The following is a 12,565-nucleotide window of genomic DNA, read 5'->3' as shown; positions in this document are numbered from 1 at the left end:
TGGGTGAGCTACATAAAAAGTGAAACTATAGCACATCAAAAGACGAGCATGAAGAACCACCTGGCTAATGTCACTTTAGTATAGCACAACATGGACAAGCACACCTCAGATGACCATCAATGGCATGTCATTGCACAGATAAATATCTAATTTAAGAGAGGTAACCTCTGTATACATCGTGACCATAATGCTTAGGTATAAGATAAAATCTTGAGCATTCACATTACCGTATGACCTAATTTAATCTTAAAACTGCTCGCAACAGAGGTGCCCCTGTTTAATGAAACTGTATCTTGTTGCTCATTGTTACAACGACTTAGTTGTTGCATAATTGTGATTCTTTTTTATACACTCAGGGATGTGACCCAACTCCCTGCAGCACAAACCCTTTATCTGCCAGTTTACAGTACCACATTATGGATCAGGGAAGGGCATTGTCTGCAGTTAAGGTAATATTTGCGTCCAAATGTCAGTGTTGTTCGAATTTGTATTTATAGGTCATTAATACAAAGCCTTTCTTATTGGAGTGAGCACTCTAAGGAAATGCTGTAAGCTTGGATTGCACAGTTTAACAATATGAGGCTACATACAGTGCTCCTAGGATGCTCTCTAATTAGATGCAAATATCTACAGAAGCTGGAAGACGAGATCGATGAGCCTTTGATTTCAAAATAAAATGTTCACAAAATTTTTTTTTGCCATACTACTGTGAAATTGTAGGTTATGTTCCTTTTGAAGTACCATTTTTTAAAATGGGTTGATGCATACTAGTATTTCCCAAAAATATTCATAAGGGAAAATCAGTGCAACCAGTTTCAAAAAGATTATGGGAACATGAAATTAAATAAGCATTGGCAAAGCCAAAAGGTCTGCTATTGGTGGGCAACCTTTTGGTTTTGTCAATGAATGTCTTGTTTTGATATGGCTTTTGTAACACTTTTTGGGAGCTGCCAGGACTTCCCTATTATAACAAACATTAGCATAAAGCAGTAGTATTTTTGGTCTTAAAAAGCACACATTGCCTCAGTAGTCCCTGGCACTGAACGAAATTACTTTGTGTGCCTATATGCTCATTGTGAAAGAGCGAATACAGTCTATAGATGGATAAAGAGAGAGAATTTTAATAAAAACAAAAGGTCTTTGTTAACTTTAGACAAACTAGAGGCCCAATTCTTAACGAAAGTCACAAAATTACACCCATGGTATGTCGTTTTAGTGTAGATGTACAGCTTTTATGAATTCAGTAGAATTTACAGAAGTAGGCCAGGAAATAGTTCTCCTAGAAAATATTTGTGAACTGCTTTTTAGTACAAGCAAATCTACAGGTATAGATTTGCTCATGCAAGAATCTGTTGAGCGTTTACAAGTTCACTTTCCCTGCAACCACTTTTTTTCCCAACCCTGGAAGACGTTTTGCTTCTACCATTGTCTGGAGTAATTTTTCAACCTTTCTCAGTATAGGAAAAGATTAGAAAAGAGTTGTGGAAAACCCCTAAAACATGCATTTATTATTTTTGCACACACTCAAAATGGCATTCCAACCCTGGAATTATTGCTTAACGCTATCTCCTCCACAGTATGTAGATCTGCAGAAATGTGTCAAAAAAAGAAATTGCTATAATTCCACCCCTCCTATAGTATGAGCCTTGGCATAATCAGAAAAGCTAATATCAGAGCTTTTATATAATAAGATTGCTGACATTTCTCGCTGCACTACGTGGCACCAAGGGACAAGTGGATTTGTTTTACAGGATAAGTAGATTTATGAAGAAACCTGTCCCATGGACAAGTAGATATTTGATTAAATTCCACACCCCTGGACACTGTAAACTACTATGGTAAACAGACAAAAATACTTATTCCTAAACAAATGTACTCCACAAAGGCCTTCTTCCCATACAGACAGTACGTGACATCACAGCTGACTGGTATTTAACGATCTTTTCCTTGTTTTCTATCTTGTTCATCCAATGTATATTAGTCACAATTCCATACAATTTTAGTTCAGTGGCTATATTCGCTTCCCTTGTCTTAAGATAGCACATTAATTTTTTGCCCGTCTTTCAGCACCCCAGGGGTTGTCACATTTATCTCTTGGAGTGTCTATCTTGGCTAAGGCAGTGATCCTTTATCTTGCCTTCAGAGCTTTATTTCAACCCATTGTGCATCCATTGTCCTACAGAAAGCGGTGGCTGCCACTCTCTCCCTTAAGTGCTGTTGCAATCAAGGCCCAATTTGATTGGAAACACAAGCAGTTTGTTGCTCACATTTGTCTATAGTGAGTAGTTAATCTTAACTTCTGTGCCCCTTCTTGTAAGTTGTTTTATAGATTGGAGTTGTAACATTGTCTGCTTTTATTTGCCACTTAACATGGCATGAGAATCACTACCACCTATGCACAATTTTGTATTACCCAATATTCAAACAGACCTGTTAATTTCCCTAGAGATTCTAAAACTTCCTCTGCACATTTTGAATAATATAAAGTTAAGGCACATCTGATAAATGCCTTGCAGGTAACTATAGAATATTCTAGCGCACACATATAGTTCATGTCACTTGCTGTTTATTGTTCAGAGTAATAGGAATACTATTTTCCAAGTGCTGAGTGATTCTTTTGCCGCTATTCACCACCACAGCTTGGCACTTCATTCACAAAATGTTGTTGAGTCATTTTCCTAATGTTGGTCCCTCTTGTTTCAGGCATTCTGTACCTGTTCCCAATATACAATCAACTTGAGGCCAGAGGTGAGCAATGATATTCATGTCTCCTGACTTGACTAGATGAGAAAAAACTTTACAGTGAGAACATTAATTATTAGTTGTGGTGGATGATAGATGTGAGAAATTGGATTGTTGGTTGAGGGGGATGTGAGCCCTTCTCAAGCAACAGAAACAATCCTTTTCACGGTGAATCCCAAAAGCCTCTAAATTAACTTGTGCTTAACCCACTGGTAGCTTGCCACAAAAGCAGTCAGCCTTAACTTAGAGGCAATATGTAAAGCATTTATGAAGCACTCGAACAGTAATGAAGGGAAAGCACTTCAAAACAAAAACCCCACACCAATTTGAAAGATAGAGTAAAATTTAATACATTATTCTACGCCAAACAAATAAAAATCCAATAAGTAGAATCGAAGATATGCAATTTCAAGGATATAAGGTCAGTATAGCGCCTTAAAGCACAAAGCACCACTCAGGGTTATCTGGTCGTGCAAGACTGGGTGACAGTCACAAATTCAGGCCGGCCATAATGGAGCGCAGGCCGGATACAGGGATCAGGTTAGTACAGCTAAAAATGTTACCTTCTCAAAGTCTGCCACAAAGAGTCTAGGAGGTGGAGGAGGCTGCAGGGAGAGCATCATGGAGGTTTATTGCTGTAGTACAAAGATCCTGTCAAGCGCTGTGGATTGTTGTTGCTCGAGCTTCGCGTTGGCGGTCACTGCGGGCTGTCCTGCTGTAGTGCGAAGTGCAGATCTCTCATTGCCCGTTGTCAGTGGTGGTCGCTGTAGAATCGGGTTCACTGGAGCTTCTATTTGGCAAGTGGCAAGATCTTGGCTCGAACAGACCATTTGCGGTCGCAAAGATCCCAAAGTTCCGGATTTCTCCTTTTCTTCTAGGGACGGTTCAACTGATCCCACCCCACGGGTTCATGACCTTGGAGGCACCTCTTGGGGATCGGGAACTCAATCCAGCAGAGGCCAGCAGGGCTTAGGCAAGTCTAGTTGCAGGCCCAGTGCAGCAGGTTAGCTTGGCAGTTGCACAGAGGTTTCTTTGTGCTTGTTGTGTCTCAGTAGCTCAGAACAGGAGGCCAGCTAACTAGCCCTTGGAATCACCTCGATAGCATTGGATGAAGGGAGCAAGTCCAGTCTTTTCAGACCGCAGGGAAATACAAAAACAGCATGACATCCTTCTTCTACAGTATCCACAGGTCCCATCCTACAAGATACTGTGCCAAAACATTTGTACCAAACTCCTCGATTACCCACGTCTTCTCCAGTAAGACAATGTCCACCTAATTTATAGTATAGAGCCTTTCTGAATTCAGGAGTTTAGAATGGACACAAGCAATGTTCCACAACATAATTCTCAGCCCTTTTCAACCAGGCCTCCCTGTCTACAAATAGAACTCTAAGCCAGCGGAAGACATATAAAAGCCCCTCTTTGGGGACCCACCCTGCTCCACCTGCCCTAAAAGACCTTTAAGCTCACACCCACCATGTGAATGTGTTCACTGTTCTAAAAAAAGCTCGCGGGGTGGAAAGTCAATCTAGCTCCTCCAGAGAATTGAGTGCTTCAAATGAATTCCTCTCCTCTACAGTGTAGGTTGAATTCACAGGCCTCTTAATGTTCAGTAGTATTCCTGTGCCTCACAGAAGGAACCTCCAGCCTGTAAAATCAGCCTAAATGTAATACCTGTATACGGCTTGGTGATTGAAACTGTTCATTAAAAAACTTCAATATTGAGCTGGCAGTGTGGGGTGACAAAAAAGTATTACGAAGTCCCAACTCACTTCCTTCGCTTTTGGACCAACCCAGGCGGACCTTCTGACCATTATAACCTCCCTTGAGAAATTATGCAGCCAGCCCATACCTGACCCAAGCCAAGGGGTTACTTTATTTTTCAGTGTCTTATAGTCTTCTCTTTTGGGTATGGGGGCGTTTTAGGTTTGGTAAATTCTTCAAAATTACCACATAAGGCGTACACTCTGGTGTAAGTTGGGGAAAAATGACCAGTGTCCGCAGAACGATTTCTTACCTCAGGACCTCTACCCCCCATGATTTGCATGTGAAATTGGCATCCTTACTTCCTGGGCAGTATGATGCCTGTTCCTAGTTGGAATTGCTGAACTCCAGGGGGGAAGAAGGGGTATATAGACTCAGACTGACGAGGCCAAGAAGTAATCAATACAGGCCCTGCACAAGAAACCCCCAATAGTGTAACCTCCAGCAACTGGGCAGACAAAACTGATCTCAACTTGGATATTTCCTTCTCAATCTTCCCCAAACGATCTAAAATGAGGTCAAGCTAATTGTTCAAGAACTCCAGTACCTTATTACAAATGACATCCATTATATCCTTAGTTTTGTCTCTTTCTTCCATATTTAGCCCCAGACAAATTAGGGAAGATGACAAACACGGCCTCTTAGAAATTACCCATCAGTTCTCTTTCTTGTTTCTACTTTGCTCCTGGTTTTGGCTTCCCGGCGAAGTTCATGTAATGACCCCTTCAGTGTTACATTTGACAGGGGTTGCATTGGGGTCCTAGATGAAATAGCTGTTGGCCCTGCCTCCCTAGTTTGTTTAACCAGATTGGGACTTAGGCCTGTGATAGTGGCGTCCTCGTGGCCCGTGAGTCACATGGCAGTGAAGAGGGCATAGAAGAGAGCGATAAGTGACGCTCAGCTAGTGCAATCTCCATGTTGACAACATGAACTGCTCTATGTAAGAAGCCGCCTAGGTTTGTTCTGGGAGTTCTCGGGGGTGGGTGGGAAGGGATTTGTGGGTTTATTTGGGACCTCCACCTCTTACGCTTCGGCATTTGAGGAAGTGAAATGTAATGGGGCCACAAAGTTCCGATAAGAGCAGAGGGCAAACCAAATGTAGAAAAGACAATAACCACCCTGCCTCCGGCCTACCTTCGCCCGGGCAATGCCATTGGGCAAGGAGAGACTTAATGAAGGCGCTTGACCGGCGCAATGAATGTGCTCCCTGCCTCCTCCTGCGGCTTGTAGTCCCACAGTTCTGCCACAGCCAACACCAAAGTAATGTGCAATTAGCGCTTCACGCAGCACGGGCCATGGAGAGGCTTAATGGATGCGCCCGACCGGTGCGATGAACATACTCCCCCACTTCCTCCTGGGGGCTTGTAGTCCCACATTTCTGTCGTGGCACACACCAAAGCCCTGCTATGAGCTATCTGGGGAGGAAGGATGTGTGGCCTCCCTCCGCCAAGCCTTTGTCTATGACTCTTGGGAGTGATCACACTGACTGGCAGGAGGTCAGAATCTTGTCTTGGTGGCAGCAGGTGTAAGAAAGCATGGGCTGTTCAGCCAGAACAGAGTAAAGCTGGGGGCAACCAGGGGGTAACCTCTAAGGTGCCCTCTAGGGGCTTGCCATGTCACCCAGGGCTTGGGAATCGTGGCAAGGCGGAGAAGGCACATTGTCTGATACCAAGCATGACTTATTTTAGTACCGTGACGGAGCTTCCAATCTTGAGGTTGCCCGGTTGACAGCTAATGTTATCCTATGGACCGCTAACATATATTGTGGTTTTCAGTGGAGAACACCACCCTAGAGACATATAGACTTGCACTTACTTGTCACCAACCTTAAATATAATGGACCCTACCTCTGGAGTGAGGAAGTGAAGAACCGGGTTTTAGAACCCAGCAGCGCCAGGGAAAACGCTCGAAGTCTACGGATTCCCCTGCCTCGGCAAACGGAGACACGGGACACTTCTCGATGACGTCAAAGACCAAAGTTTATTGACTGCAACCAGGAACAGAGATCTGCGAAGCACAACACGGGTGGTTCGCTAGAGACTGCACAATTTCAATGAGCGGAGCATGGTCTTTTATGCCAAAAATCACATTCCAAAGTAGCATCGATTACACACAAACTGTCCAATAAGATCGTGACATTTCAAAAGTAGCGCATGACGACAATCCCACTCTCCGTTGTCCAGCCCACCAGAAATGACAAAGCACATTCCAATATCCTGTCGGATCAGGCCGGACAAACTCATCATAAAACCTTAACCCAAATCAGTGATTATGTTGTAAAGGAAGGAGCAGAAACAGATGAGAAGTGAGATAGAAGGGTGGGTGCAGTGTACTGTAAATTCGGCAATGTCCTGCTCTTTGATCTTTATCCGACCAGCTGCTTAACAAGGAACTGGCTCAGCGAGGTCAGCCTCGGGCAAGGGAGTTAGTTCGGCCAGGTCACTCAGAAGTCAGCTAAGGTGTACGTGTCCCAAGGACTCGCTCGGCCGCAGTCATCGGCCTATGTGAGGGCAACCACACAAAATGGCTGCCGTCCACAAAATGGAACCCGAGGGTTCAAACGAAATCCCTGAATACGTAGTGTTCTCATTGATCGATTAAGACGAAAACACTCGTACACACCGCACTCGTGATTTGCGGTCCGCTGACACCAAAATCGTCTATTTCCGACTACCTTTATCGAACGGGTTAGGAACCACCGAACCTCAGACCCTCAAACTATGGAACTACAGACCCTCCTTTTGCCCTTACATAGGCAATAAACCCAAACCCATGTCAATCTGAATCTAGGTCTATCTTCATCAGATCATCGATATGTTACTGTAGCATCATCCTAGTACTTAGTACCGCTCTCTGGACAGGTCTCCTCGCACACGAAGTAGCACAAAGGCCACAAATAGCAGGAGCACACTGTACACAGAGACAGAACAGGAAAAGGATAGCTAAGACCATCCCAATGACCATCAGAATCTTCCATCCCCACGTGGATATCAATCCCCAAAACCATACCATCAACGACCAATCTCCGTTGTCTATATGTACAGAATCGGAGATCTTATGTTACTTGGAAATGGCCTGGACGACTGACGGAGCGTTGTCTGGAATGAAAACGCAGCAGCTCGATTGAATCGGTTTACATACTCCACCTCGGTCTGCAAGTAAGACGTCAAGAGCAACTCTATTCTGAAGTGTCATAAGTCTATCCGACTGGAGCTCAGCAGTCAAGTTACTAAGGGCACCGGCAGTTTCGACTATGGTGGACTCAACCACTCTCGTCAACTGACGAATGTTCCTGCTGTTAGCCATCGGTCCCCAGAACGGCAGAAAACCCTTAAAGAAATCTCCCAACTCTTGCCCTGCGGTATCTTCCTGACTGAAGACACCTCTAGCAACTCTCATCTTATGGTAATCTGCCGCAGCTGTAAAAATGGGAGGCAACAGGAAAGAAACAAAACATGTGCCCGAAAAGTCAGGGGGCAACCATGTATACGCTTTGTCGTAACAAACAAAATACGTACCCTTAGCGGCTAGAAACGCTGGAAGTCTGAGCCGTGAATACATAAGTGTCAGTGCAGACACTCTTCCCTAGCTGAGCTTTCGGATTCTTGCCATTACCCTGCAGACAATAGCGACCCTGATGGGGCACTATCCAAATCGGTGGAGAACTTTTCGCTCGCTGGTTAACACTCAGACTAACTCCATATCCAGTAACGTCCCAACCACAATATGGTTGTTTCTCATCTTTCGGAATAGTCTCAACTGCATTAGTCCCTTTAACCATGTAGACTATGCCTCTAGCTAAAGCACTATTCTTCGGATTGTCTTTCGGTGAACGTAGGGGATAGACACTATGGGCATAGATGAACATCATTCTATATGCCCAAATAGAACCATTAAGGCTGAAAGGCAAAACCAAGTACGGAATACCTTTACCAGTCGTATGGGGCATTAGGCCACAAATCCAACAATTTGTTGTGTTCATAACTAACTGGTGTTGATGCAAAAGTTGAATAAAGGATTTATTGGCAAATGCCAATCTTCTAACTACTTCATGTTCGGGCAGAGGGTGAAAAGAATGAGAAGAAATAGTGGGTGGAGGTGTAGGTTGCACAGTGGGAATAAACGTCAATTTAAAAGAGAATGTCACATAACCAATTAAAAATATCATTAAACTCAGTAGCATAAATAAGCACAATATTAAAAATCTTTTTCGTGTCATCAGTTTGTGTATCTTACTCTTAAAACTTATTGTCTCTACAGGTCTCTCCAACTCGAAGAAATCCATCCTCACTAAATATGTTGCTCGCGGTGGTAGGGTGTTCTATGCTAAGGAATGCCTCTGTCAACGAGCCACACCAAACGTATACTGACTGTCAGTGTACACATTCACTCGTTTTCCTTTTGCCAACACACATGCTCTCGTTAATGCAATCAACTCTGCTGCTTGCGCTGAATTATGTGGGATACGTGCAGCTTCAACAATCGTATGCAAAGTCGTACAGCATATGCCGCAGTCGTATCACCATTCGGCAGCTTAAAGCACGAACCATCAACCCACAAAGTACCATCACACTCTGGAAGAGGAGTATCCCTAAGGTCTATCCACCCTTTTGTTTCTTCCTCAGTTCTAAGGAAACAATCATGTTGTTCTTCAACATTATCTATCTCAGCTGAAATCGGCAACAACGTGGCTGGATTCAACATGTTGCATCTCTTAATGTGCACATGACTCGCTAACAAGGTCAATTCGTAACCCGACAACTGAGCACTAGTTAAATGCTGTGTCTTGGTACGATTCAACAAGGTATCCACTGCATGTGGAACCATCACAATCAATGTATTGTCCATAACCAAACCAGCAGACTGTCGAATCGAAACAGCCGCTGCTGCTGTAGCTCTCAAACAACTCGGCAACGCTCTAGCTACCGGATCTAAGGTCGACGAAAAATAAGCACATGGACGTTGCTTATCGCCGAACTGTTGAGTCAAAACTGATAATGCACATCCCTCTCTCTCATGGACATACAATGTGAAAGGCTTACTGTAGTCAGGGGTACCCAACACAGGAGCCGAACACCACGCATTGCGTAATTCTGAAAAGTTCTTCTGACATTAGTCAGTCCAAGGAATAGGATTTGGAGTATCCTTAACAGTAAGAGCTATCCAAGGTTTTGCTAACAAGGAAAAATTAGGGATCCACTGTCTACAGTACGACGTAATACCCAAAAACGCACGTACTTCTCTCTGTGTCGTAGGCACGTTCATTTTCGCAATAGCTTGAATTCTTTCTGGGGTCAGTTTCCTTCCCTCCTTCGATAAGAGGTGACCTAAGTAGGTTACTTCTTGTCGACAATATTGCAATTTGGAGAGAGAAACTTTGTGATGAAAATAAGACACGTGGCATAATAGCAACAAGGTAGCCTCTCTACAAATCTCTTCATTGTCAGCAGCAACTAGCAAGTCGTCAACATATTGAATAAGGGCAGCACCATCTGGTAAAACCAACAAATCAAGTTGTGTTTTCAAAGCTTGGCTATAGATCGATGGACTCCCGCAATAGCCTTGAGGAGCGCGCTTAAAGCGGAAACTTCGTCCTCCTAAAGAGAATCCAAAGATATCTCTACTCTCCACGGCAATCGGGATGCTGAAGAAAGCATTCTTCAAGTCAATCACCGAAAATCATGTGGCTGTAGCCGGGATCAAAGTCAACAAAGTGGTGATATCGGGTACAACAGGAAATTGCGGAACAACGATCTTGTTCACCTTGCGAAGATCGATCACAAACCTATATACAGGAGGCTGTGAAGAATCAGTTCCCTTCAGAACAGGCAAAACGGGAATATTGCACACATTACCTCTTGTTTCCTCAATCACACCCTTTTCGATCAGATCGTAAATGATCGCCAAAAGTGCTCGTTCACCATCACTCGAGATACGGTACTGTGGAATACGCGGTAACTTAGCATTCGCCTTCAGTGTTACAACATATGGCGGAATGTCCAAGAGGCCAACATCGTTCGGACCAGTAGCCCAAAGCGAATCGGGTAGGGAAGACAATTCAGGTGGAAGTCCATCTTTAGATATATACATCGGAGAGATCACTCTCTCTCCCAATGTAAGATGTACTCCTAACGGAGAACAATACAGCATTGCATACAATCTCTTCAACAAATCCAATCCCAACAAGTTCTCACCACAACCTGTAGTCAAAATGAGGGGTGCTTCAATTCTACGAGGTCCAACAGAAAGAGGCAACGGAGTAGAAATCGGATTTGTAACCGGGGCGCCAGAAAAACGTACAGAAACATTCTCGAAGCCAGACAAAGGTGCGCCAGGGAGTTTAGAGTGCATGATAGAACTCTTCGCAGCACCAGTATCCAACAGAAAAGGCTCTGACACACCTGATGCAATCACTTCAACATAGGGTCCACTCTGATCTACTGGAACTGAAACAACTCCCTCTCTTTGTCTATGGCTGTCCTAGCAATCATTACCGTCCACTTCCTCACCTTCGACGTAGTAATCGTCCGTATAGTACTGAGCTGTCCTACCAGACGAACCATTCTGCTAATCAAAACTATTCAGAGAATTCTGTGGAGGCAAAGAACGCCCATTCTGTCCACGACCTCTACCTCTAGGCGCTTGTTGAGCACCTCGACCTCTCACACCAGAAGCACCGTTTGTGCGCTGTAACAAAACAGGGCAACTACTCTTAAAATGGCCCTCTTCTCTACAATAAGCACACTGATTAGGCCCATACGGAAAACGTTGTTGAGAAGACTCGTTCCTTGGCGAGTTTCTCGAATATTGCTGATTCTGCTGATGATCGCGTTGATTAGTACGGGGTGGATAAGCTTGTTGTAGAAGAACTTTAGTCTTCAATTCCTTAGTCTTCTTATCCACTTTCTCTTCATCATCTTTGTGCCTATTTTCATAGTACTGGGCCGTAGCTAAAATCTGCGCTGACGTGGAAACAGCCCAAGCACTCTCAGAATCTTTCAACTTACTACACAACTCGGGAAGCAAATTATGTACGAATTTGTCGACGAACAATCTCTGGCCACCCTCAGTAGCCATGTCCTGACCACTATGGTCTACAAAAGTCTCTTCAAACCGCGTGAAAAACTCAGACATAGTCTCATCTTTCTTCTGCTTGCACGCAGACAACTTGTCCCAATTGACACGCACTTCAGGCATTAGAGTCTTCATATAAGCAATAATCCTATCAGGAAGTTCAGTAATCAAATCCTCAGGCTTAGCGCCACCTACTTGTCTATTATCGGCATCTCTAAGGTGTGCCCATGTGTCACCTAATTCATGTGCATGATCTGTGTGACGAATCTTACCCCAAATAGGCTGTGGAACAACATTCCCAAACAACATATCTATATCTGCCTAATTCATAACACACGAACCCACAGTCTGAGTCAGCTCTTTATAATATCCCGTTGGATTTTTGCACAGATCAGGCAAAGTCTGCTTAAGCACTAAGACTTCAGCACGAGCAACATTTCCATCAGTAGGTCTCCAAACTGGAGGAACCTCACGCATCGGATACTGACGCGCTGCTCTCCTAACTGTTGAATCAGGCTCAAACAGTCGCTCAGAAGGAGTGTCACTACGAAATGACAATAAAGTCGCAACTGCTTTCTGAATCTCATGAGGACCCACAATGGTCCCTTTCGCAAATTCGGAACGTATTCGGTACAACTCAGAAGGAGGTTGACCTACTTCGTCAATCCACTGTTCATGAAGGAACACGCACATCATCTCAAAGACATACCGTTGCTTTGGTGCTTCCCATTGATGGAAAACATCCATAATACCCTCAAGATCATACTGTGTAACATACGTAACCCATTTACGCGCCATGTGATCCAAAACTGTACGTTCATTAGCATCAGCCAACTGACTACGTGATTGTCTACGCTCGACAACAGGAGAGGTACCCAATGATCCCAACAAAGGAGAAAAGAAACTAGAAACTGCAGCAGTCATTCTCTGTCTAGCAGAAGGAGAAGGTGACAGAATAAGAGAAGACGGAACAATGTTAGAAGAA

At 44.0% G+C, this 12,565-nt stretch overlaps 1 protein-coding gene across 3 annotated transcripts in view; it reads left to right on the top strand.

The window, feature by feature from the left end:
- The window catches only part of DARS2 (aspartyl-tRNA synthetase 2, mitochondrial), a 256,389-nt gene that overhangs the window by 33,236 nt on the left and 210,588 nt on the right, over window positions 1-12,565 (top strand). Inside the window, exon 2 of one of the 3 annotated variants that reach the window (XM_086951536.1) lies at window positions 2,704-2,748. The exons of 1 other annotated variant lie outside the window; for it this stretch is intronic. The gene's annotated coding sequence lies outside the window, so the exon portion shown is untranslated. Of the gene's footprint in view, window positions 1-2,703; window positions 2,767-12,565 lie in introns of all 3 variants that reach the window. One more of the 3 variants, XM_086951538.1, reaches the window with a different exon arrangement.

Source organism: Lissotriton vulgaris, unplaced genomic scaffold (genome assembly GCF_964263255.1).
Source record: "Lissotriton vulgaris unplaced genomic scaffold, aLisVul1.2 SCAFFOLD_763, whole genome shotgun sequence".
In the NCBI taxonomy this organism is placed as follows: Eukaryota; Metazoa; Chordata; class Amphibia; order Caudata; family Salamandridae; genus Lissotriton; species Lissotriton vulgaris.
This window is presented reverse-complemented; position numbering and strand designations above follow the sequence as displayed.